Source organism: Oryctolagus cuniculus, chromosome 11, assembly GCF_051225735.1.
Source record: "Oryctolagus cuniculus isolate XC-2025 breed Fujian yellow rabbit chromosome 11, ASM5122573v1, whole genome shotgun sequence".
NCBI classification, from domain to species: domain Eukaryota; kingdom Metazoa; phylum Chordata; class Mammalia; order Lagomorpha; family Leporidae; genus Oryctolagus; species Oryctolagus cuniculus.
Genome location: NC_142877.1, coordinates 43,324,002 through 43,349,783, shown reverse-complemented (window position 1 = coordinate 43,349,783; position 25,782 = coordinate 43,324,002). Strand labels below are relative to the sequence as shown.

At 49.8% G+C, this 25,782-nt stretch overlaps 1 protein-coding gene across 5 annotated transcripts in view; it reads right to left on the bottom strand.

The window, feature by feature from the left end:
• The window catches only part of DTD1 (D-aminoacyl-tRNA deacylase 1), a 171,963-nt gene that overhangs the window by 87,032 nt on the left and 59,149 nt on the right, over positions 1–25,782 (bottom strand). The gene's annotated exons all lie outside the window — the stretch shown is intronic.

Below are 25,782 nucleotides of genomic sequence, written 5' to 3'. Positions count from 1 at the left end.
TTCAAATGTGAAGAAATTAGGAGATGAAAATATCAAGGAGTTGCATCAAACTCAGAGAAAGGGTTTATAATACAAGAATGATAAAGTGTTGATAACCATAGTTTTAAAAAAGAGGATTTCTTTTAAAAAGAGGCTTGAGCAAATAGCAGAAGACCATGACTAGAGACCTCATGCTAAGGGTCTCTCAGGCTTCCCCACCCAACTTCACTCATTGGCAGAAGTAGCTTCTCCAGAGCACCAACCACGCCTGTTTGCCCAGGACCATCCCAGTTCTTGCACTTCCTATACAGCCTCACAGTCCAGAAAATCCCTTGGTCCTGGGACACTGCCTCCTCCCCACCTCTGCCCCACCCAGGTGTGGGGCTTCACAGGGCTGCTAGGGACAACTTGAGTCCAGGTAACTAATTTACTTTTACAGAAAGCTTTAAAATGAAGCCATCTTCCGTCCCCTGCTACCTACCTACCATGGATGTATATGAGTATTCCCAATACCAACTCAGGAAGATGGGGGTTCTTTGCCCTCATCTGTGAAGACACAGAGTGCCAGTGTGGCACGTAGCCCTCCGCAGGGCCCCAGGAGTCTCAGGGAAGGTCACGCCGGGGCAATGAGGACGATGTGCACAAACCTCAACATCGAGATTGGGGTCCTTGCACCAAAAGAACCTGTAGGAAGGCCACAGGGCATCTTGGGGCTGCAAGCAGATGCTCCCCAGGTACAATCTGAGGCCCTCCCTTCTGCACAGCTGCACTCAGAAACCTACGTCCAAAGTGCACTGACAGCACTTAGCCACAGTACCAGGTGAGGAGTCCAGTGATGAACTCCTCGGCAGGCTAAAAACACCACTGGCATACCCATGGCCAGGCCCCCAGCTGTTCAGCAACATCTGTGTGCTGGGCACCCAGCCACCATGCCCAGCCCAGGGAGCCTAGTCCTGGCTGGGAACACAGGGACCTCAAGAGGACTCTACAAACCCAGAGGTACCCGATATGAGGACAGAAGCACTGTCCCAGCACACTGGGCCTTAATACAGTGGATGCTCAGAGTGCTGGGTTAATTAATGGATAGATGGAAGAACTGAATGAAGAAGAGAGCAATGGGGAGATGAGATGGGAGGAGAAAGGGTAAAGCACAGATAGATATGAAGGGTAGACAGAAAAGACGAAGGAACAGAGAAAGACAGGGATAAAGGGGAGACACACAGGTAGCTATGGAGGGTGATACAGAAGATGGGGGGCGGGGGGAAGGCTGGGGAAAGGGGCCCAGACCCAGACTGCTGAGCTGGAAAAGGCAAGAGCCCCCCAGCCCATCAAAGGGTGACAGTCTTGCAAGAGCTTTGGCAGGTGCACGGGGGTAACTTCTATATCCCTTAGACGAACACTAAATCGCACCATCAAAGAAACAAGAAGCCCTTTCTGAGTCTGCTCCCGAGCCTCCTCTCTCCGCACTGTATCTCTGTGGAGAACAGTGGAAGCAACCGCATGAAGCGGAGCTGAGACACCACCATCCAGCCCAAAAGCAGAGCGTGGAGGGGAGGCAGTGCTAAAACAGCCAGTGTCCTTGTGAAGACACCGCAGAAGCCTCTCTGGGGACAAGGACGCTTCCTCACGCTCAAAGCCGCTCGCACAGATGCTTGCTGTATGATTTCCTCTTCCGAGTGTTAAATTAGAACTTGGGGTGGGGGTGGGGGGGAGTGCAAAGAACATATACAACACGCACTCTGGTTGTGCAATTCTATTCGGAAAGGTTTATGGAAACAAAATCATGTGAATTATTAAGTTAAATGAGCCATTCCTTTTGGTAAGAATACAGATCAAGACACTTAAATGACCTGTTCTACAGATACTCACTATGAAACTTCTCTCCCACAGTGGATCGTGAAAACAAGACTTCCTCAGGATGCCGGCCCTTCCAGACTTTTCTCAGAGAGGTGTGCGATGCCCATCTGACCTGAGCAGGACAGCAAGGAGCTCAGGAGGACGAGGCCCCTCAGCACAGCCAGGGACACATCCTCCCTGCTGAGTCAACACTCCATCCCCAGGCCCGAGGAACGAGGGTCCCGGGGACACAATGAAAGCAATAAAAATGACTGCGAGGTAAAAGCTATAAAAAGAAAGGTAATTTATTGGGACTCTCACCTCCCTGAGTCACACGAAGCTATCCGGAGCAGCTGTCTCAGTTAACGAGGGTGACAGGAAGGCCAGGACTGACCAGCGGCTGTTCTGCATCTGCTTCAAAGGAACGCAGAATCTAAAGGGGAGGGGTACTATTTGACTTCTCTACTTATCTATTTGGAAATTTCAGTATTTAAGGGTAGACCTCAGTGTTTTTAACAGGTGCACAGGTATTCTGCACCATGGACAGACACCATCTTCTACCCTCTCCTCTATGATTAGCATTTCAGCTTCTCAGCAACACTGTGGTGTTGAGAGTTATGTGCACACACAATTCTAGAGACCCACAGCACTGGCATGGCCTGGTCAAATTACAGCTGTTCTAGTTTTGGTCCAGGTCCCCAAGTGCCTTCCAAAACTGTCATCACCAGCTTGCTCTCACCAACGGTGCACCAAGGTGCCCATGTCCTGGCACTCTCACCCATGGATAACATCATCAAATTTCAATTTCCACCAATCTGAAGAGGCAGAGCAACAGGATCTTCCTGGATCATCAGTAAGATCCAGCACCTCCAAGTCTTAAAGTCCGTTTGCATTTCTTCTGGGAATTAGCTGTGAATAGCCTTTTCTCACTTTCTTTGGCCTTTTTTCCTATTGATTTGTAGACGCTCTTTAGGAATTCCAAATATTAGTACTTCAGGGAAAAAAAAAAAAAGGAGGCTTAATAAATGGAGAGATACACCAGGATCAGAAGATTCAACACAGTGGGCCGGTGCTGTGGCATAGCAGGTTAAAGTCTCAGCCTCCAGCGCTGGCCTCTCATAATGGTGCTGGCTGTTCCACTTCTAATCCAGCTCTTTGCTAATGGCCTGGGAAAGTAACAGAGGATGGCCCAAGTCCTTGGGCCCCTGCACCTATGTGGAAGACCCAGAAGAAGCTCCTGGCTTCTGGCTTCGGATCAGCTCAGTTCTGGCCATTGCAGCCATTTGGGGAGTGAACCAGCAGATGGAAGATTCTCTGTCTCTATCTCTGTAACTCTTTCAAATAAATAAAATCTTACAAAAAAAAAAAAAAAAAGACAAAACAGTAAGGAAGTTAAATCTGTAAATTTGGTATAGGTTTAACCCAAGTCCTCTCAAAATCTCAGCAGAATTTTTGCAGAAACAGACAGCTTTTTCTAAAATTTGTATGGAAAGGAACAGACCCTAGAAGAGTTAAAACTAGTCTGCAGTGCCAGCATCCCATACGGGCACAGGTTCGAGACCTGCTGCTCCACTTCCGATCCAGCTCTCTGCTATGGCCTGGGAAAGCAGTAGAAGATGGCCCAAGTGCTTGGGCCCCTGATCCCGCATGGAAGACCTGGAAGAAGCTCCTGGTTCCTGGCTTTGGATCAGCACAGATCCAGCCATTGTGGCTATTTGAGGAATGAACACGTGAGTAGAAGATTTTTCTCTCTGTCTCTCCCTCTCTCTGTAACTCTATCTCTCAAATGAATAAATAAAATCTTTTTTAAAAATAAAAAAAAAAAACTAGTCTGACCAAAGAAAATCAAATGGGAACATTGTGAAGGCTTACTGCAGAGCCACAGTAATCAGGACCATTCAAGGAAGGACAGAAGAGCTCAAAGCCTCCACACGTGATATAAGGCGAGGAAGTGCTAATTACCTGTTTTGGTCAGTATACACTATATACAATTATTAAAATATCACACTGTATCCACAGATATATACAACTATTCAGTGTTAATCAAAATGTGCTTAAGTGTTTAGGAGACAGAAGTGCTAACTAACCCTGATGTATCATCATATATTGAATATAGAATTCAACCATTTAAAAAAAAAATCAATGGAACAAAATCAAGAACCCAGTAATAGATCCAAATCAGGAGGTTTAACTAAACTTTGACAAAGGCATAAAAATGGAGTGAAGAACACTGGACAAATGAGATATCCATAGGCAAAAAAAAAAAAAAAAAAAAAAAAAAGGTTGAAGATGAACCTTGACCTAAAAATTAGTAGACCCTATGAATGCCAATACCCTGACTGGGGATATGGCACTACCATTTTGTAAGATGCTTCCATTAGGGAAAGCTAGGTGAAGGGGACACAGCACCTCTGTGTTATTTCTTACAATTGTGTGTGCACTTAAAACTAACTCAATAAAAATTTGATTTAATGGGGCCAGTGCTGTGGCACAGCAGGTAAAGCAGCCACCTGTGATGCTGGCTGGCATCCTGTTCAAGTCCCAGTTGCTCAAATTCTGATCTAGCTCCCTGCTAATGCTCCTGGGAAAGCAGTGGAAGACGATCCAAATCCTTGGGCCCCTGCACCCACATGGGAAACCCAGAAGAAGCTCCTGGATCCTGGCTTCGGTCTAGCCTAGCCCTGGCGGTTGCAGCCATCTGGAGAGTGAACCAGCAGATGGAAGACCTCTCTCTGTGTGTGTCTTCTCCATCTCTCTGTACTTCTACCTTTCAAATAAATAAAATACATCTTTTTTAAAATTCTTTGATTTAAAAAATTATAAATATTTTTCCTAGTCTAACTTTTCTTTTTTTAAAAGATTTATTTATTTATTTGAAAGGCAGAATTACACAAAGAGAAAAGAGGCAGAGAGAGAAAGAGTGGTCTTCCATGCACTGGTTCACTCCCCAATTGGCTGCAACAGCTGGAGCTGCACCGATCCAAAACCAGGAGCCAGGAGCTTCTTCTGGGTCTCCCACATAGGTGCAGCAGCCCAAGAACTTGGGCCACCTTCTATTGCTTTCCCAGGCCATAGCAGAGAGCTGGATTAGAATTGAACAGCTGGGTCTCGAACCGGCGCCCATATGGGATGCCAGCACTGCAACCAGAGGCTTAACCCACTACACCACAGCACCGGCCTCTCTGTTTTCTTCTAAGTTACTGTTTTTTGTGTATTTGAAAGTCAGTAGTTGGGCCCCCCACCCACCCATGTGGGAGACTTGGATGGAGTTCCTAACTACCCACTTCAGCCTGGCTCAGCCCTGGCTGTCGCAGTCATTTGGGAGTGAACCAACAGATGAACAATCTCTCCCTCTCTGTAACTCTGCCTTTCAAATAAATAAACAAATAAATCCTTTAAAATAAATAAAACAGTGGGCTCCATATATTTACAGTAGTCCAGACCTTTCTTGGATCTGCATCTTCAGGAATCTCCACCTGACAAGGCAGTAATCCTACTTAGGTGCTGAGTGTCACTGGGGATACCACAGCATCAAAGGATTAAGACATTCATGCTCCCACCTGTTCTCCAAGGCCTGTGGCTCAGAACACCCCAAATGTTCAGCCATTTACCCTGTAAACCACCATTAGGGTGTGACCCCAGTGAGTCCTCGCCTACTCATAACAGAACAGTCAGAGAGAGGATGCCTTACTTGAAGCACTGAGCTATAAAAGGATATCTGAGGGGCCAATGCTGTGGCATAGCAGGTAAAGCTGCTGCCTGCAATGCTGGCATCCCATATGGGCGCCAGTTCGAGTCCCAGCTGCTCTACTTCCGTTCCAGCTCTCTGCTGTGGCCTGGGAAAGCAGTAGAAGATGGCCCAAGTCCTTGGGTGCCTGCACCCGCGTGGGAGACCCGGAAGAAGCTCCTGGCTCCTGGCTTCGGATTGGTGCAGCTCCAGCCGTTGCGTTCATCTGGGGAGTGAACCAGTGGATGGGAGACCTTTCTCTCTCACTCTCACTCTCTCTCTGCCTCTCCTCTCTCTGTGTAACTCTGAGTTTCAAGTAAATAAATAAATCTTTAAAAAAAAAAAAAAGGATATCCGAGGCAAAATGTCAGGACTGGCCACGTGGAGTTGTCAGGCACGGTAAGGTCCACATGCAGACACAAAGGTGCTGAGGAACACATCCTGGGGGCTGTTCACGGGGCAGGACCCCACACAGAACTGTGACGGCTCCTCCCGCCAGGGCCAATGGACAGGACCCCCACACAGAACTGTGACGGCTCCTCCCACCAACGCCACTGGTCAGACGTCACAGCTCTTCATTCATAGCCACTGAAATGCTCAGCCAGCACAAAAAAAAACAAAACACAGTGCAAATCTTAAACATTCAGCTTGGTAAAACACACCCAGTTGGTTCTAGGTTTAAATACTGAGGGGACTTCAATGCATTTAAAAACTCTCTTCATTGTCGTCATTAACATTTGATACACCTATCAGAGAACCAAGGAACCCCTCCCACAGGGCTGCCTCCTCCATTCCCACCTGGGAGGTGCACAGCCCAGGCATCGACATGGCCCTTTCAGGGAGAGAGCCTCAGGAGACGCGGAGCTCCCGCACACTGCCCCGCAGCAAGCAGATCATTGCTGCGATCCAAGCCTCCTGACTCAAACTCTACTTCTACCCACAAAACCCCACTGCAGACAGGAGAGGCCCACCTTTGGCCAGCGTTGAGGGCAGCAGGTAAAGCACTGCCTGCGCCGCCAGCATCCCATATCTGAGCACTGGTCTGAGTCCTGGCTGCTCTGCTTCCCGATCCAGCTCCCTGCTACTGTGCCCACACAGGAAGCAGATGGCCCGGGTGCTTGGGCCCCTACCACCCACACGGGAGACCCGGAAAGAGTTCCTTGTTGCTGACTTTGGCCTGGCCCAGCCCCCAGACACTTAGAAAAGTAAGCCAGCAGATGGAAGATATTTCTCTCTGTGTCTCTCTTTGTTGCTCTGCCTTTCAAATAAGTAAATACATAAATACATATTTTTTAAAAAGAGAAAGAAAAGGACCACCCTTTTTCAGTTTCAAATTTGGTTTGGTTTTTCATTAAAATCCCAAACACCACATTAGCCACAAGAACCATACCTCCACTATTCCATCATTTTCATGAATGTTATCTTCAATAAGCCGATGTCCCAGAGCCTTGGCACTTCTCTCTCCCACAAGGCAGTCAGCCTCCAAGAAGGCCCCCAGCGTCCTCCAGTCCTGGGATCCAGGCCTGCTGTTCTCCCTCCAACACTGAACAAGGCAGCCTGTGAGGCCAGCAAGTGACTGTGGAAGAGGGGCTTGTGTTGTGTCTGCCGAGGTCTCCACCTCACTCTCTCCTGAACTGCTCGCTCTGGGAAAGTCAGCCTCGTGTTACAGTCACATGCAGCAGCCCTGCGGGGAAGCCCAGGAGAGAAGAGCCGGGGCCTCCTGTTGAACAAACCACCTTGGAACGGGCCCTCCAGTCCCAGCCAAACCTTCGGATGGCTGCAGCCCCAGCCAACTCACAAGGAGCCCTGAGCCAAACCACCCCGCTGAGCCTTTCCTGGATTCCTGGCTCACAGAACTCGTAGGAGACAATATTCACTTATTCTTTTAGGCCACCGAGTTTGGTATATCTGTTACACAGCAATAAGTGGCTGACCTACCTGTGTTTCTCCCACGATTCCAGGCACTCAGTAGACAATAAGTAAGTGCTTATTGGCTTGAATTAAGGCAGTAGCAAGAAATGTTTCCTGCTGACTCATCAAACACTTCACTCTGCACCTTTTATGCCAAGCCCAGACCTGGGTAACACAATTAGTTAAGATTAGGGTTGCTATCCAAGGCCATAGAGGAGTGAGACTATTATGGAAAAGTGATGGTCCAAGTTTCATTCATATTTATCCTAAAAGTCTCCAAGACTACTAGAGGGTCTCATTTACTTTCTACTACATAAGAAAGGCTCTCCTTCCCTTGTTTATTTCAACTCATTGCTAACAGAGCAGTCTGCACTGGGTCACACATTACTCAGTAGAGAAGGGCCCAGACTGGAGCCCTTTGAGGATTCTCAGTGCATCCTGCTCATCTGTAAAGTAAGGGAACCTGTGGCTAAAGAAAGATGACCCTGGTGACAGGGGTGTGTGTGCGTGGGTGACAGGGATGTATGGGGTGATGGGGGTTGTGTGTGAGTGATGGGAATGTGTACGGGTGATGGGGATATACACTGGTGACAGGGTTGTGCATGGATGACAGAGATATGTGTGGTTGACAAGGATGTCTGCAGGTGATGGGGCTGTGAGTGAGTGATGGAGGCATACATGGATGACGAGGATATGCAGGGGTGACGGGGGTGTGTCTGGTTGATAAGGATGTCCGTGGGTGATGGGGATGTATGTGGGCAATGGGGGCATGTGTAGATGATCAGAGCATACATGGAAGACAGGGATGTGTGTGGGTGACAGGGGTGTCTATGGGTGACAGGGATGTACACAGGTGACAAGGTTGTGCACAGGTGATGGGGATGTGCAAACGGGAACCTGAGAACAGTTCCGGCTTGAGATTATTACCTTTGACAAAATTTAAGTAAATTCTGTAGATTAGCATTGTAGCAATTATTAATTTCCAGTTATAGACCTTTATGCTACAGTTATGAAAAAAGCAAACATTAAGAAAAGCTGGGAGAAGGTATACAGGTACCTTCTACAGGTATAGTATTTTTGAAACTTATTTATGTGACAAATTGTTCAAAATAAAAAAGATTAAAAAATAAAATTTGGGAGCCAGCATTTAGTCCAGCAGTGAAACAATGGCTGCTGAACGCAGCCTCCTGCCAACACAGACCCTGGGAGGCCGCAGAGACAGCTCAGTTGGGTTCCTGCCACCCACGTGGGAGACCTACCACATCCACAGCTCCTGGCTCTGGCCAGCCCCAAGTCATTATGGCCATTTGATGAGCGAAGTGGATGGGAACCCTGTTTCTGTCCCTTTGACTCTCAAACAAATAAAGTGGTAAAATCTTAAAAAAAAAAAAAAAAAAAAAGGCGCCATTTAGAGCAACAACAAAAAAGACAATTTCTGTTAAAATTCACACGTACCTAACCCCGTTCCCTGGAAGGCTCTGATGCCAGGGTTCAGCCGTCCTTGGAAAGGCAGCTCTCACAGGCCACAGCCAAGGAGGGGACTGAGACACGTGTGCAGTCTGAGCTCGATTTCAAACCTCCCATTCCCTGGTGAGCAGAAGACTTCCAGGGTTTGGGTGTACAGTGCGTGTAGGAGGAGGGCGGCAGGGACCAAGCTGTCCACGGACAACCACACACCACTGATGACTGCAGGAGGGGTACAGACAGTGCTCCCCAACCTTCCCAGCCTCCCACGGAGTGAATGATTCGAGGGTGGGAGGGCACAGACAGAGGTGACGGGTCAGAGTAAATGACTGCCCCTGCCCTTGCCCATCCAGGGGAGATGGTGACACAAGCCAGGAGGAGTCAGGATTCCTGGGGCGGCAGATGGAGCAGACCCCTCCCAAACCATGTAGGCCCCAGGTGAAAGGAACTGTGACTTTGTCGGGCCACAGAGTTCTGGAGCAGCCAGCCCTTTCTCACCATCCCAACAAAGACACTTCCACTCGCACTACAGAAACCTAGAACTTCCACAAGAAACGTGACAGGCCAGAAGTTCTCAGGTCCTAACAAAACCTTCATGGAGGAGAAGGAAAATATCTGAGCTTCCGTTCTCCTCCAGAAAACCAGAAGGAAGCAAATACAGACAACACTGATTACTGCCACACTGTCAGTGCTAGCAAAAAATAAATAAATAAAAAAGATGATGACAAACTAAATGCCCATATATCAGTAAAGAATATGGTCATTCCTTGGAGTATCCTCCTGGGGCCCCACATGTGCCCCACGAGTGTCCTGCCCACACTCCTCCTCTCCAGCTGAGCCTCTGGCTGGTGGTGTCGACAGCACTGCCCCTCACTCAGGGATACCCGTGAATGGGTCTGCTCTGTGGTGACACATGATGATGGGTACACAGCGGCGTGTTACACTGTCCTCTCTACTTCTGTGAATTCGAAAGTTTCTGCAACACAAAATTTTAAAACTTGATATTTCAGAAAAATTGCCACAATGAAAACAGCCTAACCCTGGGGATAAACGGAAATGACTACATTCACTAAAAGAAACACAAACGCTAACTCAGGCAGATGAAGTGACTGGCCAGGCACAGCAGTGGTTAGAATGGGGTTGCTAATGGATTAACTCGTTAGTCTACAATAATCACTCCCATAAATTCTGTGGAAATTGAAGCTATTTGTATCTAGACTAATTTAAGAGAGTTCGTAAAAACAAAATACAGAATTAGATGCTTTCACACTAGACCTTGATTTCCTAGACTTCATGGAAACTAAAATTCTGAGTTCTCATTCTGTTGTTAATATTAAATTTAAATGAAATATCACTGCACAGCCTAGCTCTTCAATAACTAAAATGCTCTTGAAAATAACTTTGTATTTTAAATTACAGATTAAAATAAAATACAGAAGCATGGTCCATAAATATTTATTCACGGGGCCGGCGCTGTGGCATAGTAGGTAAAGCCTCTGCCTGCAGTGCCGGCATCCCATATGGCCGCCGGTTCAAGTCCCAGCTGCTCCACTTCCGATCCAGGTCTCTGCTATGACCTGGGAAAGCAGTGGAAGATGGCCCAAGTCGTGGAGCCCCTGCACCTGCGTGGGAGACCTGGAGGAAGCTCCTGGCTCCTGGCTTCAGATCAGCCCAACTCCAGCCAGTGTGGCCACTTGAGGAGTGAAGCAGCAGACTGAAGGACTTCTCTGTCGCTCCCCCTCTTCGTGGAGGAGCAACACAGGACCCTGCGCTGTTCTTTCGTCTGCTCGGCCCTCCCCGGGTTTGCTGCTGGTTCTTCCCGGGTTGGCTACTATCCCTTCCACCTCCGTGGAAGGGCAGTTCCCCCTGGCCGCATTCCCCACTTCCGCAGGGGAGCGGCACACCGCCGGCCGGTTCTCTCAGGGGCTGCACGGGTTCCCTTAGATGTTCCCCATAGATGTTCCTGGTGCATGCCGTCTCTCTCCTCCTTTATAGTCCTCCTCCGCCAATCCTAACTCGGCTGCCCACACGCCGAGTACGCTGCTCTCCTCCAATCAGTAGCAAGTCCTACAGTTTATTGGTTGAATTGGAGGCAGCTGTGCGGAAGCTGTTTACTTCTCTCCCAGCGCCATATTGTGGGAGAGCAGATGCATAGAATAAGTCTTAATTCCAGTAACTCAGTCTAGTCCGGTTTGCTCCCCACAGATCCCCCTTTCTTTTTATTTTTTGCGTTGATACGCGCCTGTCTTCGGTGTCCCGCGGCACACACTCTGCTCTACTTGCTAGAGTTGCCACAGGCTCTTACAAGTCCTATCAATCAGGCAAACCGAATCCGGGTCCTCTCTTCGCCATGTTGTGAGGAGGTTTTTAGGCGCTGATGCGTGCCTGTGTTCGGTGCCCTGCAGCGCATACTCTGCTCTGCCTGCAGGGGCTTACAAAACCTAGCAATCAGGCAAACCGAATCCAAGCCTTCTCATTGCCTTTTTGTGGGGAGGCTTATTGGTGTTGATTCGTGCCTATCTTCGGTGACCTGCAGCTCATACTCTGGTCAAGCTGCCTGCTGGTGCTTATCGCCCTAATCAGGCAGACCGAATCCAAGCTCTCTCATTGCCATGTTGTGGGGTGACTTATTGGTGTTGATAATGTGCCTGTCTTCGGTGACCTGCGGCGCATAAGCTGCTAGCCGCCCGCAGGTGCTCACCACTTCCCTAATCAGGCAGACCGAATCCAAGCTCTCACATTGCAGTGTTGTAGGGAGGCCTTTCTATTTCTCTATTTCTCTATCTCCGGGCATTCCTATTTCTCCCATTTTACTTCTATCTTCCAGCATTCCTATTTCTCTCATCTTACTTCTAAACTTCTGTTTCTCTTATCCCTGCGGCTTCCTGGCGCCTCGCCCTGCCGGCAGCTTCACGGCTCCGCGCGGCTTCCCGGCGCCTCGCCCCGCCGGCGCCCGCCCCGCGGCGGCTTCACGGCTCTGCGCGGCTTCCCGGCGCCTCGCCCCGCCGGCACCCGCCCCGCGGCGGCTTCCCGGCTTTGCGCCGCTTCAGCCCGCGCTTCTCTCATCTGTGCGGCTCGGCTTCGCGCGCACACTCCGCGGTCTCCACGCACTTCGCGCCCGCACCACGGCCTCGCGCCAACGCCCCGTGCTCTCTCTGCACGCGGCGGCTTCCGCGAATGTTTCCGCCACCACCGGCATTCAGTCCAAGTTCCCCGGACTAACCTGGCGAATCCTGGCGGCCCACGTCTCTGCCTCTGGTTCCAGATCTTCGCCTCTTGCTCCCCGGGGTGACTTGAAGAATTCCAAGATGGCTTGGCCTGCACTTGCGGCTTCATCCTCCCTAACATTTTTCTCTACCCGGTATGTTTCCTTAAGTTTTCTTCCAACAATATTCCTCTCATTTCTCCTGGCTACTCCCCACAGTCCGTATCCGAGTCCAAGCCTCCTCCAGGTTTCACTTTCGCTTTCAATCTCCTAGCTTCCCCGCCATAGTCCGCATCCGAGTCTATGAAAGCTTTCACTTTCGCTTTCAATCCTAACTTTTTTCCCACAGTCCATATCCGAGTTTATGCCTAGGCTTTCAATAGCTTCTTCCGGCACCTAGGCTCTTTGCTAGTCTCTCTCTCCGGTATTTTCCTACTTCTTCCCGTTTCTTCCCTCCTAAGTTTGCTATCCGTCCTAGGTTTCCTATCCGAGTCACGGCACCATTATGTCGCTCCCCCTCTTCGTGGAGGAGCAACACAGGACCCTGCGCTGTTCTTTCGTCTGCTCGGCCCTCCCCGGGTTTGCTGCTGGTTCTTCCCGGGTTGGCTACTATCCCTTCCACCTCCGTGGAAGGGCAGTTCCCCCTGGCCGCATTCCCCACTTCCGCAGGGGAGCGGCACACCGCCGGCCGGTTCTCTCGGGGGCTGCACGGGTTCCCTTAGATGTTCCCCATAGATGTTCCTGGTGCATGCCGTCTCTCTCCTCCTTTATAGTCCTCCTCCGCCAATCCTAACTCGGCTGCCCACACACCGAGTACGCTGCTCTCCTCCAATCAGTAGCAAGTCCTACAGTTTATTGGTTGAATTGGAGGCAGCTGTGCGGAAGCTGTTTACTTCTCTCCCAGCGCCATATTGTGGGAGAGCAGATGCATAGAATAAGTCTTAATTCCAGTAACTCAGTCTAGTCCGGTTTGCTCCCCACATTCTCTCTGCCTCTGCCTCTCTGTAACTCTGCGTTCAAATAAATAAATATATAAGTCTTTAAAAAATTTATTCATTTTCCAAGTCATACTTACTTTGTAAAAAAAAAATTTTTTTTTTAATTTATTTGACAGATAAAGTTAGATAGTGAGGGAGAGAGACAGAGAGAAAGGTCTTCCTTCTGTTGGTTCAACCCCCAAACGGCCACTACGGCCAGAGCTATGCCAATCTGAAGCCAGGAGCCAGGAGCTTCCTCCTGGTCTCCCATGTGGGTGCAGGGCCCAAGGACCTGGGCCATCCTCCACTGCCTTCCCAGGCCACAGCAGAGAGCTGGACTGGAAGAGGAGCAACTGGGACTAGAACCCCCTACCCATATGGGATGCTGGCGCCGCAGGCAGAGGATTAACCAAGTGAGCCACGGCGCTGACCCAGTAAAAAAAAATGTTTTACTTATTTATTTGAAAAGCAGAGATAGAGACAGAGAGCCCTCATCCACTGAGTCTCTCCCCAAATGTCCTCACTTTGGCTCTTGGCTGAAGCCTGCAACCAGGAACTCAATTCAGGTCTTGACATGGGTAGCACAAACCCAGCTCTCCAAAACATCACTGGGGCTTCCCAGGACCTGTGCCAACAGGAAGCTGGAGTCAGGAGCCAGAAGCAGACACTGAAACCACGTACTCCAATAGGAAACGTGTCCCAGCCACTAAGCTAAATGTCTGCTCCATGACTGCTTTTTAAAATAATAGTAAATAATCTCACCGAAAGAACAGAATTAATATTGGTTTATGCTCAAAGCAGGAGGTTCTTCTCATGCTGTCAGAAACTTTTACTTGTAAAATGTCTAACACCAAAGCCGCTTATGTTAACTTCACCTTTTGCTCACAGATTTTTTTTTCCTCAACCTGTCAAACATTTAGAATGTTTCCAACGGTGAGATACACAAGAGCTTTTCCTGGAAAAATACTGCAGGATGGGTAAGTCCTGAAGAACAGCTTTGCCAGCAGGTAGTAAGGGACTCCCATCAGCATAGGCCTGCCTCGGGGACAAAGGCAACACCCTGAGCTACACACCCTGACCTGAGCTGTGCGTCTAAGACCGCATGGCAAGGACATGAACACTGAATGGCGCGGTGAACTCTTGGAGTGCCACTCCTTGGCCTGAGCAATCGTGGGACTCTAACTGCTTACACAGGCCATATTATAAATCAGAAAGATCATATTATTTTTTGCTTTATTTTCTTTATTTGCAAGGCTGAATGACAGAGAAGGAGGGAGAGGTACAGAGAGATCTTCCTTATCTGCTGGTTCACTCCCCAAGTGGCTACAAGGGCCTGGGCTGCGTCTGGCTGAAGCTAGGAGGCTGGAACTCCATCCAGATCTCCCAGGTGAGTAGCAAGGGCACAAAGACTCAGGCCACCTTCTGCTGCTTTCCCGGGTGCATTAGCAGGGAGCTGGATCAGAAGGGGAGCAGCCAAGACCAGAACCAGTGCTCTGAATGGAATACCAGCGTCGCAAGTAGGGGCTTAACCTGCTGTGCCACAAGGCAGGCCTCATGAAAGATCACATTTATAGAGATTCTCTGAGTCTTCTATTAGAGCCCTGCTCTCTTATTCAACAGCCCTGTCATGTGACTTTGAATAAGTCATTCAAGAGGATAAGCATGCTTCTCCCTTCTTGCAGTGGCTATGAGGGTCGCACGCAAGGGAGTGGAACTTAGAAGTTGTTCTCAAAAAACGTTTTTATTATAGTACGCTATTTATTATAATCCTCCGTCATATGTAATAACTTCATTTTCCAAAGCAAGATTTACTGTGAGTGTGAGACCTTTCCAAAACACAGTTTCCTAACATTTCATTTAAGAAAAGAAAATAAACTTTTGGGACAAATGCCAAGAGCTGTGTTCTGCTGTCATCTGACCAGGGCTGGCGTGCGCTCCCCAAGGGTTTGTGTGTTGGAGGCCTGGCCCTCCGGGTGCTGGTGCTGGGAGGTGGTGCAGCTTTAGAAGTGATACGGTTGGGAATGCTGTCCAAGGGAGGGATCAAGGGAGTCCCTGAGTGAGCCGTGTCAGAGGCAGCCGGAGCCCTGGAGCTCTCCCTGGCCTCCTGTTCGGAGATGCAATCTCTGCCTCCCACACACACTCCTGCTGTGTGATGCCATCACCAGGATGTCCCTTCCAGAGCAAGCACCCCGCTCTCGGATCTCCAAAACGCTGCGCAGTACGCCTCTTTTCCTTATAAAGTGAGTCTGCCTCAGGTATGTCATTACAGTAACAAAATACACTAACCTAAGAACGAAGGCAGATTAGAAGTCCACGAATTTTAAAAGGGGTGGGGGGCAGTGCTGTGGCACGGAGGGGAAAGCCGCCACCTGCAGTGCCAGTATCCCATATGGGCGCCGGTTCCAGTCTTGGCTACTCCACTTCCAATCCAGCTCTCTGTTGTGGTGTGGGAAAGCAGTGAAAGATGGCCCAAGTCTTCGGGCCCCTGCACCCACATGGGAGACCTGGCTTAGGACTGGCCTAGCTACAGCTGTTACAGCCACTTGTGCAGTGAACCAGTGGATAGAAGACCCTCTCTCTCTGCCCCTGCCTCTCTGTAACTCTGCCTTTCTTTTTTTTTTTTTTTTAAAGATTTATTTATTTATTTGAAAGTCAGAGCTACACAGAGAGAAGCGAGACAGAAAGAGAGAGAAAAATCTTCCATTCGCCGGTTCATTCCCCAATTGGCCACAATGGCTAGAGCTGTGCCGATCCGAAGCCAGGAGCCAGGAGCCTCGAGCCTCTTCTGGGTCTCCCACACTGGTGCAGCAGCCCAAGGACTTGAACCATCCTCCACTGCCCTCCCAGGCCACAGCAGAGAGCTGGATTGGAAGTGGAGCAGCTGGAACTCGAATTGGCGCCCATATGGGATGCTGGCACTGCAGGCAGCGGCTTTACCCGCTATACCACAGCGCCAGCCCCATGCCTTTCAAATACATAAATAAATCTTTTTTATGTATTTGAAAGTCAGAGTTACAGAGAGAGGTCTTCATCTACTGGTTCACTCCCCAAATGGCTGCAATGGCCGGTGCTGGGTTGATGCAAAGCCGAGTCAGGAGCTTCTTCTGGGTCTCCCACATGGGTACAGGGGCCAAGCACCCAATTTTATTAAATTAATTATTAAGTAGGATGGTACTCACCCAAGACCACTTGTTAAAAGCTGTAACTGCACCCAGATGCCCGTTTGCCTCAGAGATTCTCAGATGTGCTGGCAGAAACCTCTGTTGCAAGTGAAGCCAGCCAATACCTGCCCCAAGCACCTCTCTCCTGGAATCCCCCCTGCCACAGAGTCCTCACTCAGGGGCTCCACCACTCTTCTCTAAATTCCTCCCAGCAAAAATCTCCCATCAGTCTTAGTACTTCTCTTCCCACCCAGCATTCAACACAGAGGTTTCCAATCTATAAAATATTGTTTCTATTGTATTCCCATTCTTACTGCTTCCAACTGATGCAAATTCAGGTGCTGCTCCTCACATCTGAGACAGGTCTGCAAACTCAAGTGGGCAGCGCCCATCCAAAGTGAGGTCCAAGGGCCTCTGTCCACGGGCATATTTGACCTCAAAGCTTAAGGTAACACACACGATGAGCTAGCCTGGACAGAGGCATGCATCACAAAACCAGAGCCAGGAGCATTGCTCACTATGTCCCTGGGAGGGTGCTCCAGCCCGCCTGGGCCCTCTAGGCTGCACCAAAGCAGGAGGGCCTCTCCAGACTCAGCCTGCCAATTCCTGAATGAAGCCGAGCAGGACCAGAAAGTGAAAGTTTTGCCTGGGATTCTGACTGACTGAGTCTTCCTAGGAGCTACTCTACCCAACTGAAAACACAACCCACAAAGGAGGCTTTTCTCTCACTCACACTACTATTTTCCATATGATATTTTTTTTTGGAACTCTCCTAAAAAATACCTAAAAGTGCACTTAATGTTAAGGGTGGGTACATGAAAGCCGGCGCCGTGGCTCAATAGGCTAATCCTCCACCTTGCGGCGCCGGCACACCGGGTTCGAGTCCCGGTTGGGGCGCCGGATTCTGTCCCGGTTGCCCCTCTTCCAGGCCAGCTCTCTGCTATGGCCAGGGAGTGCAGTGGAGGATGGCCCAGGTGCTTGGGCCCTGCACCCCATGGGAGACCAGGAAAAGCACCTGGCTCCTGGCTCCTGCCAGGATCAGCGCGGTGCGCCGGCTGCAGCGGCGGCCATTGGAGGGTGAACCAACGGCAAAAAGGAAGACCTTTCTCTCTCTGTCTCTCTCTCTCACTGTCCACTCTGCCTGTCAAAAAAAAAAAAAAAAAAAAAAAAAAAAAAGAAAAAGAAAAAGGGTGGGTACATGAGTGCAAGCAAACACTGAAATGCAGGGACTTGGAGGTGCCCACCCTCTGTCCCTGGCCCCACCACTGATGTCCATCCCAATCACTGCCCACAGCTCCAGGTAGCTCCAGCCCAGCGGACAGCCAGGACTGCTCAAGCACGCACTGAGGGTCTTTTTGTCTTGAGGCCTTCCTGGATGCCTGCTGGCCTGCATGGGCAGCTAATGGGGACAGGAAGCAGTGCCAGGGGTGCCACCTCTCGTGTGCTGGGCAGATAAGGCTGGACAGCATTCTGTGTACCCCAACCGAGTGGGTTGGCTACAAGGACCAGACATGCACCTACACGACTGCCACAACCTGGCAAGCCCAATATCCTCAGCCTTGGAAAAGTGTTCCTGACCCAGATCTCATGCCCCAAAAGGATGCCAGATCCAACTCAAACCGTGGTTCCCAACCCAGGCTGCACAATGGACTCGCCTGGGAGGCTTTGGAATGTCCTGATGTACAGACCCCCCAGAAAAATCACATGGACTTGTCTTGAGGTGAGTCCCAGGTTGCCTAGGGTCCTGCCTTGCATTGGGACCTGGGAACTCAACAATACTGAGCAGGAGTGCAGCTGGCAATGGCCTGCCGTGAGTGCCATGACAGCTGTCAAAGGGGCTGCTCACTGAGAGGCTTAAGATAAACCCCTCTCTTTTCCAAAATGCACGAGAGGCTGAAGACCCACAAACACGGGTGGCGTCTAGCCTGGCTATGTCAGCTTTTGTTCTTACATGAATGGAAACGCTCCACATGGATTCTCTGGGGCCGTGCTTATTTGACATAACCATATAGCTAGTGCCTCGTGTTTTCCCATATAAGTGCATAAATCTCCAGTGTTTCCAATTTTGTAAACCAGTCAGCTGTCATCACACCTCTTTTGAAAATCCACCTTTTGCCCATGATCTGAATGCTATCATTATTATATTCCCCACTTTCCTTGAACAATCAGGCTCTCTTTCTGGTCTTTTAGCTAATCTGCTAATAGGTTCTCTTGCTCTACACTTGTTTTCATTACTATTATGTGTAAGGCATTTTGAAATTTATGATGACTGGCCGGCGCCACAGCTCACTAGGCTAATCCTCCGCCTTGCGGCGCCAGCACACCGGGTTCTAGTCCCGGTCAGGGTGCCGGATTCTGTTCCGGTTGTCCCTTTTCCAGTCCAGCTCTCTCCTATGGCCAGGGAGTACAGTGGAGGATGGCCCAAGTACTTGGGCCCTGCACCCCATGGGAGACCAGGAGAAGCACCTGGCTCCTGCCTTCGGATCAGCATGGTGTGCCAGCCGCAGCGCGCCGGCCACGGCGGCCATTGGAGGGTGAACCAACGGCAAAAGGAAGACTGTGGGGAGCAACTCAGACTAGACCGTTACTGGAATTAAGACTTATTCTATACATCTGCTCTCCCACAATATGGCGCTGGGAGAGGAGTAAACAGCTTCTACGCAGCTGCCTCTCGCCAACTTGAGTGATGACCTGCAGGAGCTGATCCTGCTCCTGATTGGAGGAGAGCAGCGTGCTCGGCGTGTGGGTAGCAGAGTTGGGATTGGTGGAAGAGGACTATAAAGGAGGAGAGAGACAACATGCACCAGGAACATCTAAGGGGAACACCTGAGGAACACCTGAGCAGCCCCCGAGAAGCCCCCGAGAGAGCCGGCCGGTGGTGTGCCGCTCCCCCGCGGAAGTGGGGAAAGTGGCAGGGGGAACCACCCTTCCACGGAGGTGGAAGGGTCGGTAGCCAACCCGGGAAGAACCAGCAGCAAACCCGGGGAGGGCCAAGCAGACAAAAGAACAGCGCAGGGTCTAGTGTCGTTCCTCCGCGAAGAGGGGGAGTGACAGAAGACCTTTCTTTCTGTCTCTCTCTCTCACTGTCCACTCTGCCTGTCAAAAAAAAAAAAAAAAAAAAAAGAAAAAGAAAAAGAAATTTATGATGACCAGTACCCTCTGTGAGTTTTTTTAAATTACTTTTATGGCATTAAGTCCAACTGCATTTAATCTAAGGTATGATATAAAGTAGAGACCTAAAGTCATTAATTTTCCCTAATTGTCACCCAGTTGCACAATTATTGTTTACTGAGAAATCTTCCATCTGCCATTAATTTGTAATGCCTGGGGCAGGCACCGTGGCACAGTGGGTAAAGCCACCACCTGAGACACTCGCATCCCATACAGGCACTGGTTCAAGTCCACTTCCAATCTAGGTCCCTGCCAATGGTGTGGGAAAGCAGCAAGAAGATGACCCAAGTGCTTGGGCTCCTGCACCCACGTGGGAAAACCGAAAGAAGCTCCTGGCTCCAGGCTCCTGGCTTCAGCTTGGCCCAGCCCTGGCCATTGTGGCCATTTAGGGAGTAAAACAGCAGATGGAAGATTTCTCTCTCTGTCTCTTCCTCCTCTCTCTGTCTCTTCCTCCTCTCTCTTCCAAATAGGTAAAATAAATCTTAAAAAATTGCAGTGCCGGTTTTATCATATATATATGTGTATATATGATAATATATATTATACAATATATATATTTATACATATATATATATGGCTTGCACAATAAAGAGCACATATTCAATTCTGAACTGCCTCTTGCCTTTCTGCATCTTTGTCTACACTCCCTGGCCTTGGGGAAAGTCTTTTCCAGCAGGGGGAGCAGACAATACACTTTAAACGTACACAACCAACACAGAGGGTCACGATATGTGAGAAGGCACTGGTCTGACAGAAGCAAGATGAGGAGCAGAGCGGGACACTGAGAGTGCTACACAGGGCATCTGCAGTGTGGCAGAGAGTGGGCAGGGTGTAGGGCTCAGAGCGCAGGGCAGCAGGGCAGCGTGGATGTCAGAGGGGTGGGCTGCAGTGTGACCGAGGTGGTAGGGCTGACTCCAGGGGCGTGTGGCTGCAGCAGGCATAAAGGGCCCTGCTCTCAAACACATAGTTCAGTGTTCTGCTATCCCCATCTTGGGGCTCTTGGCAATGTCCTCTTTGAAGCCGTGTTTTGTGGGTAAAGTCCTCATGGACCATGTCAAGTGTGCCTGAACAGAGGAGACACACACAACACGGTGTCTGCCACCCCTCCCTGCTGCCCCACAAGCACAGAATTCTGGGGCCTTCATGATGCTTAGGCTCAGCAACAGTCAAATCAAGCATGAGACAGGCCCCTTACTCTACAACTGAGTAAGGACCCCAAAGGCTCACAGTACCATCTGAATCTGAACTTTCTCTGAATAGAGCACTGTGTCTAAGAAAGACAAGAGATGGTGGAACCCCTTCATCACTCTTCCTACTCATGACACTTCCTGTATTAGCCACTGCCTACCCTGAACACGACACAGAAAGGGAAATGCAAGGCAGCCCATAGCTCTTTCCCTGTCCATCCTCCCTTACTCATCAGTGAACCAGAGAAGAGGGTGTTGGTGGAACATACACATACCAAGAAGAGAAGCAAAAATAGGTAAGTTCATTTCCAACATTCTGGTGAAAATGAAACCCCTGTGCATGCACGAGCTGCAAAACACAGATAGTGTAATTTTGGTGATCCACTTGGGAGTTAAACTTGTATTTAAAACTGACACTGGGTAATGTAAATGGTAAAATCCATGCTAATCATTTATGTTTCCTTGTTAGAATGAACACTAAACACAAAATAAAAAGCACCATGACAAGTTGAGAGAGAGACCATGAAAGAAAAGGAAAAGTTTCACATTTTGGTACCTAAAGGCACTGTTTGAACTGGGAGCTCAGCATTTTCACCTGCACTGAGCCCTGCCAATGCAGATGCACTAGGGAAAAGATCCCTACTCTGCACTGAGCCCAGCTCTCCATATGCACTAGGGAAAAGGATCCCTCCTCAGATAATGCTCCAGGACAAAAGCTGTCCTCCTGGTCCTGCCCTAAGCACGAGAGGAAAATTATCAGCACTGAAGAGAAAGGATGCAATGAACAAATGTAACAGCTGGTCCTGTAGGACCCACGGTGACTCCAGAAACAGAAGAGCCCCTTTTAAAGCTACTGCTCCTGGAGTGGGCATTCAGGCCAGTAGCTGAGATGCCCACATCCCACATCAGAGGGCTTGGGTTGGAATCCCAGCTGTAGCTCTTGACTCCAGCTTCCTGCTAATGCAGGGCCTGAGAAGCAGCAGGATGGTTCAAGGAGTTGGGTTCCTGCCACCCTGGGAAGACCTGGATTGGGTTTCCAAATCCCAACTTCAGTCCTGGCCAGGGACCTATTCAGGAATTTGGGGAATGACCCAGCAGAGGGGAGCTTGCTCACTCTCTCTCTCTCTCTCTGCTTCTCAAACAAATAAAAAATAAATAAATAAAAGGAGTGCTCCTGATGTGGACCCCCTGGGTGGATGATGCCACACTTCCCTGTCCTATGGCTCCCACTCTGCTGCACTCCAGCCTGGCCTAGTGCACTGCTTACCTCTCAGCCCCTCCCTCATCCCCTGTCCTCCCCAGTCTGATCTCTGCACCATCCTGCCACAAGAAGGTCACAGCCACGCTGTAAACCTGCCTGTCCCATTCTACTGAACTCTCCTTCCTGGCTGCCCACTGCCCAGGGGCCAAGTTCAAGTTCCTCCCAAGGGCACAGCATGTCGTCATCTGGCTCATCGTTCTCCCCTGGCAGACTCAACTGCTTGTTCCTCTACCAGCAGTTCAAGCCTCCCTGCCTTTGTCCGTGCTCTTCCAGGAATGTGCCCCCCCTCTGCAAGCTTTCAGACTGGCTACCTCTTCCTCCCCCTCCAAGGCTCAGGTTGGCTGTCTGCTGGTGCGCACCTGTGCTGCCAACCATGTCCCTCCCTGGGCTCCATCCATTCCGTACCCCCGCAAGCAAACAGCGTCCCCTCGGAAGTGTGACTTCCTTCTCACTCAATAGGAGCCTCCTGAAGGGAGAAACCATGCCTTATTTCTCTTTCTAGTACCCATGACACAGACTCTGGCACATGAAAAGTAGTCAACAAATATTTATGAAAAGGAACCAAGTGCAGGAAACTGCCCACATTTTTACATATCTAGTCAGGGGTCAAGTGTAGAAATTAGCCTTCCTTCAAAGCCAATGAAAACAGCAATACGTCTTGGAAGATATAAACTCCCGATGCAAAAGTTAAGTTGTTTGCATTTGTTATTTCTACAATGCTTGGCCTTTGAGACTTTCGGGGTTGGCTGATTAGAGAAGAGAAAGCTGGAATTCCTTTCCCCCATTGTCAGGGCTTTACTTTGTTCTGCTGAGCTCAAGTTAAAGCCAAGTGTAAGTGGTTCATCTCAGAAGGTCAGGGCTGATGAGCCTGAAATGCAATCGGGCCCAGATGGCTCATTACCATACACGCCTTCCTCTTCTGACATCTGATTTCCATCAAGGTGCACGGAGTCTGACGCCTGCCGAGCTCCTAAGAGTCCCCAGTGGAGATTTCAAAACCACTTTGGGTTGCGGGTTTCTTCTGAAGTATAAAGGCCTCAGGAAAAGCGGCGTCAATAGACAGCGCCCAGGAGGGCAGGTGAGGAAGTGGTCCTCCAATAGCCAACTGCCGGCACAACAGCCCCCCAGCTCTGTGGCACCGGGAAGGGCCCAGCCCTCTGACCTGATGAACACCCAGAATCCGAGGGGCTCTTGTGACGTAGCTGGGGTCCAGTCAGAATCCCCAGGCACCCGACTCCCAGCCCTGCTGTGGACGACCCTCCCTTTCTCCCTACTCCACAGAGGCCCCCAGGAGGGACAAATAAGGAAAGGAGGAAGGAGCTGCACGTGGCATTGAGTCTGTTCCCCCAGACTTTCATAAAGGGGCCGCTGGGGCAGCTGGGGACTCAGGACGACAAGAAGCCCAGGCGCCCTCTGCCCTCCACACCGAGAAGCTGCCCACGGGCTCCATGGCCAGGTCTGGGCTCACCAGAGTGCATCTGCAGCACAGGAAAGCCCTTTCTTTTCAAGCCCATAATGGCATTTATCTTGTACGACACACACTGTGGCCTCCTACTTGACAAATCGCCAGACCACACTCAGCTGCTAACTAACGGCCACAAAGACATGGTTCACAGTGGAGGTTTGGTGTAGCTACCCCACTCCCCACCTCATCCAGAGAGCCTCACTTCCGCCTTGGTCTCCTGCAGGGCCTTGGGGACAGGTGTGAGGTCAACATCTCCCTAAGGTCTCCAAGCCCCACAGCCTCAATGTGAGGCTCTGTATGGCACCACCTGCAATGCCAAACAATGAAAAAGGCAGGGAAAAACACCCTCAAACTGATTATGTATACTCTCCACTCAGCACCCCAGACCGATTACACAAAGACGTCCACTCTGCTTGCCGCTAGGACACTGTCATTTCATTTTCACAGCTTTGAAATAGATAGTGCTTAAACCTGATGGAAGATGAGCCCACCAAAGCCCAGCTGTCTCCTGCTGTGGTCACTGCTGTGGCTATTGTGTTTCAGGCTGCAGAGAGGTTTTTTATCCTTATCCACCATCCAGGCATCACAACATAAAAACACAAGTCACAGGGCCGGTGCTGTGGCGTGGCGGGTAAAGCTGCCACCTGCAGTGCCGGCATCCCATAGCGGCTCTGATTCAAGTCCCGGCTGCTCCACTTCCAATCCAGCTCTCTGCTATGGCCTGGGAAAGCAGTGGAAGATGGCCCCTGCACCCACGTGGGAGACCCGGAAGAAGCTCCTGGCTCCTGGCTTCAGATCTTCAGATGGGCTCAGCCTCAGCCATTGCGGCCATCTGGGGAGTGAACCACAGATGGAAGACCTCTCTCTCTCTTCTACCTCTACGTATCTATAACTCTGCCTTTCAAATAAAATAAATAAACCTTTAAAAAAAAAAAAAAAAAAAAACAACAACTCACATTCCAGCCAAACACCGTTTCTGCCTGGAATGGAATCCCAATGCAGTGTAAAGGTTAGGAATCTCAGTGGTTCCTCTGATTTCTATTATTAGACAAGCCAGGAGGAATTCTCCCAGCCATGCTCTTTAGCATTAAAACCAGAACCTATGAAATGTCTGCCCACAGGAGCACGGAGACTGCATCTCTAGGAACGGAGCCCGTCTGCAGAGCTCACGGGAGCTGGTATCTCCGCGTGCCACGAGCTCCAGAACTGCTGCAGAGGCACTGCTCACACGCTTCGCTCCTGGCCAAGGACTCCGAGATCCCTCCCCGCGGGGGTCTGGCTTACGAGACAGGATCTTCCTTCACTTCTTCAGGGAAAAACAAGACACTTCAGCAAAACGCCTGATACTGCCTATTGTTATCACCCCTCATCAGGCCCAGGATTTATCTGTCGTCTGTCTTCAGGGGACTGCATCTCCCATGCTGGGGATGTAAGCTGGGCTGGGATCTGACCCGTTTCCCTCTCCTGCACTTGATTCGCCTCACACTCTGCATGCGGGCAGCACTGATTTATCACACGTCTGCCCTGGGCACTGAAGCAGCCTGGGAATGAATTCCCGAAAGCACTTCTCATCTGACCCGACGCCAGAGCCAAGTCAGGGATCCAAATGAGAAATGATTCCACTCAGGTTCCAAGCAATTCTTCCAGGTTTATTATTCTTAACCTTTGGTGAGTCCTCCTCCTGTTTCATTTTATTAAATTCTATTAATAAAGACATGAAAGAAGCCTAAAAGTCGAGCTGGCTGAGCCCACCTGGTGTTTTATTCACAGGTCACATCTGCGAGGTAGGCCTCCAGTTTCTGTTTTTCAACCCTGGCTGGTTTTCCCAAAAATCTCTCTCTTGGGAAATGCCACATATTTTTGAGATCATGTAATCATTAATATTTATTCTCACTCAGTGAAACACTAACTACTGAAATCCCATTTAAGGCCCCCTCAATTTAGCCATTTGTTCAATGGGATGACAATTTTATCAACTCAAAAATTCTAACAGTGTTAACATTTGCTAAAGCTAGGTGCTGTTATATTAATCTCTATACTTTTAGTATGTTTGAACTATTTCAGATTTTTAAAATAATAATAAGGGCCAGTGCTGTGGCGTAGCAGGTAAAGCCACCACCTGCAGTGCTGGCATCCCATATGTGCGCCAGTTCGAGTCCTGGCTGCTCCACTTCCCATCCAGCTCTCTGCTGAGGCCTGAGAAAGCAGCAGAAGATGGCCCAAGTGCTTGGGCCCCCACATCCATGTGGGAGACTTGGAAGAAGCTTCGGATCAGCACAGCTACGGCTGTTGCAGCCATTTAGGGAGTGAACCAGGGAATTGAAGAGCTCGCTCTCTCTCTGCCTCTACCTCTGCCTCTCTGTAACTCTGCCTTTCAAATAAATAAATACATTTTTAAAAAATTTTAAAAAATAAGCATAACAGAGGAGCAATTTTCT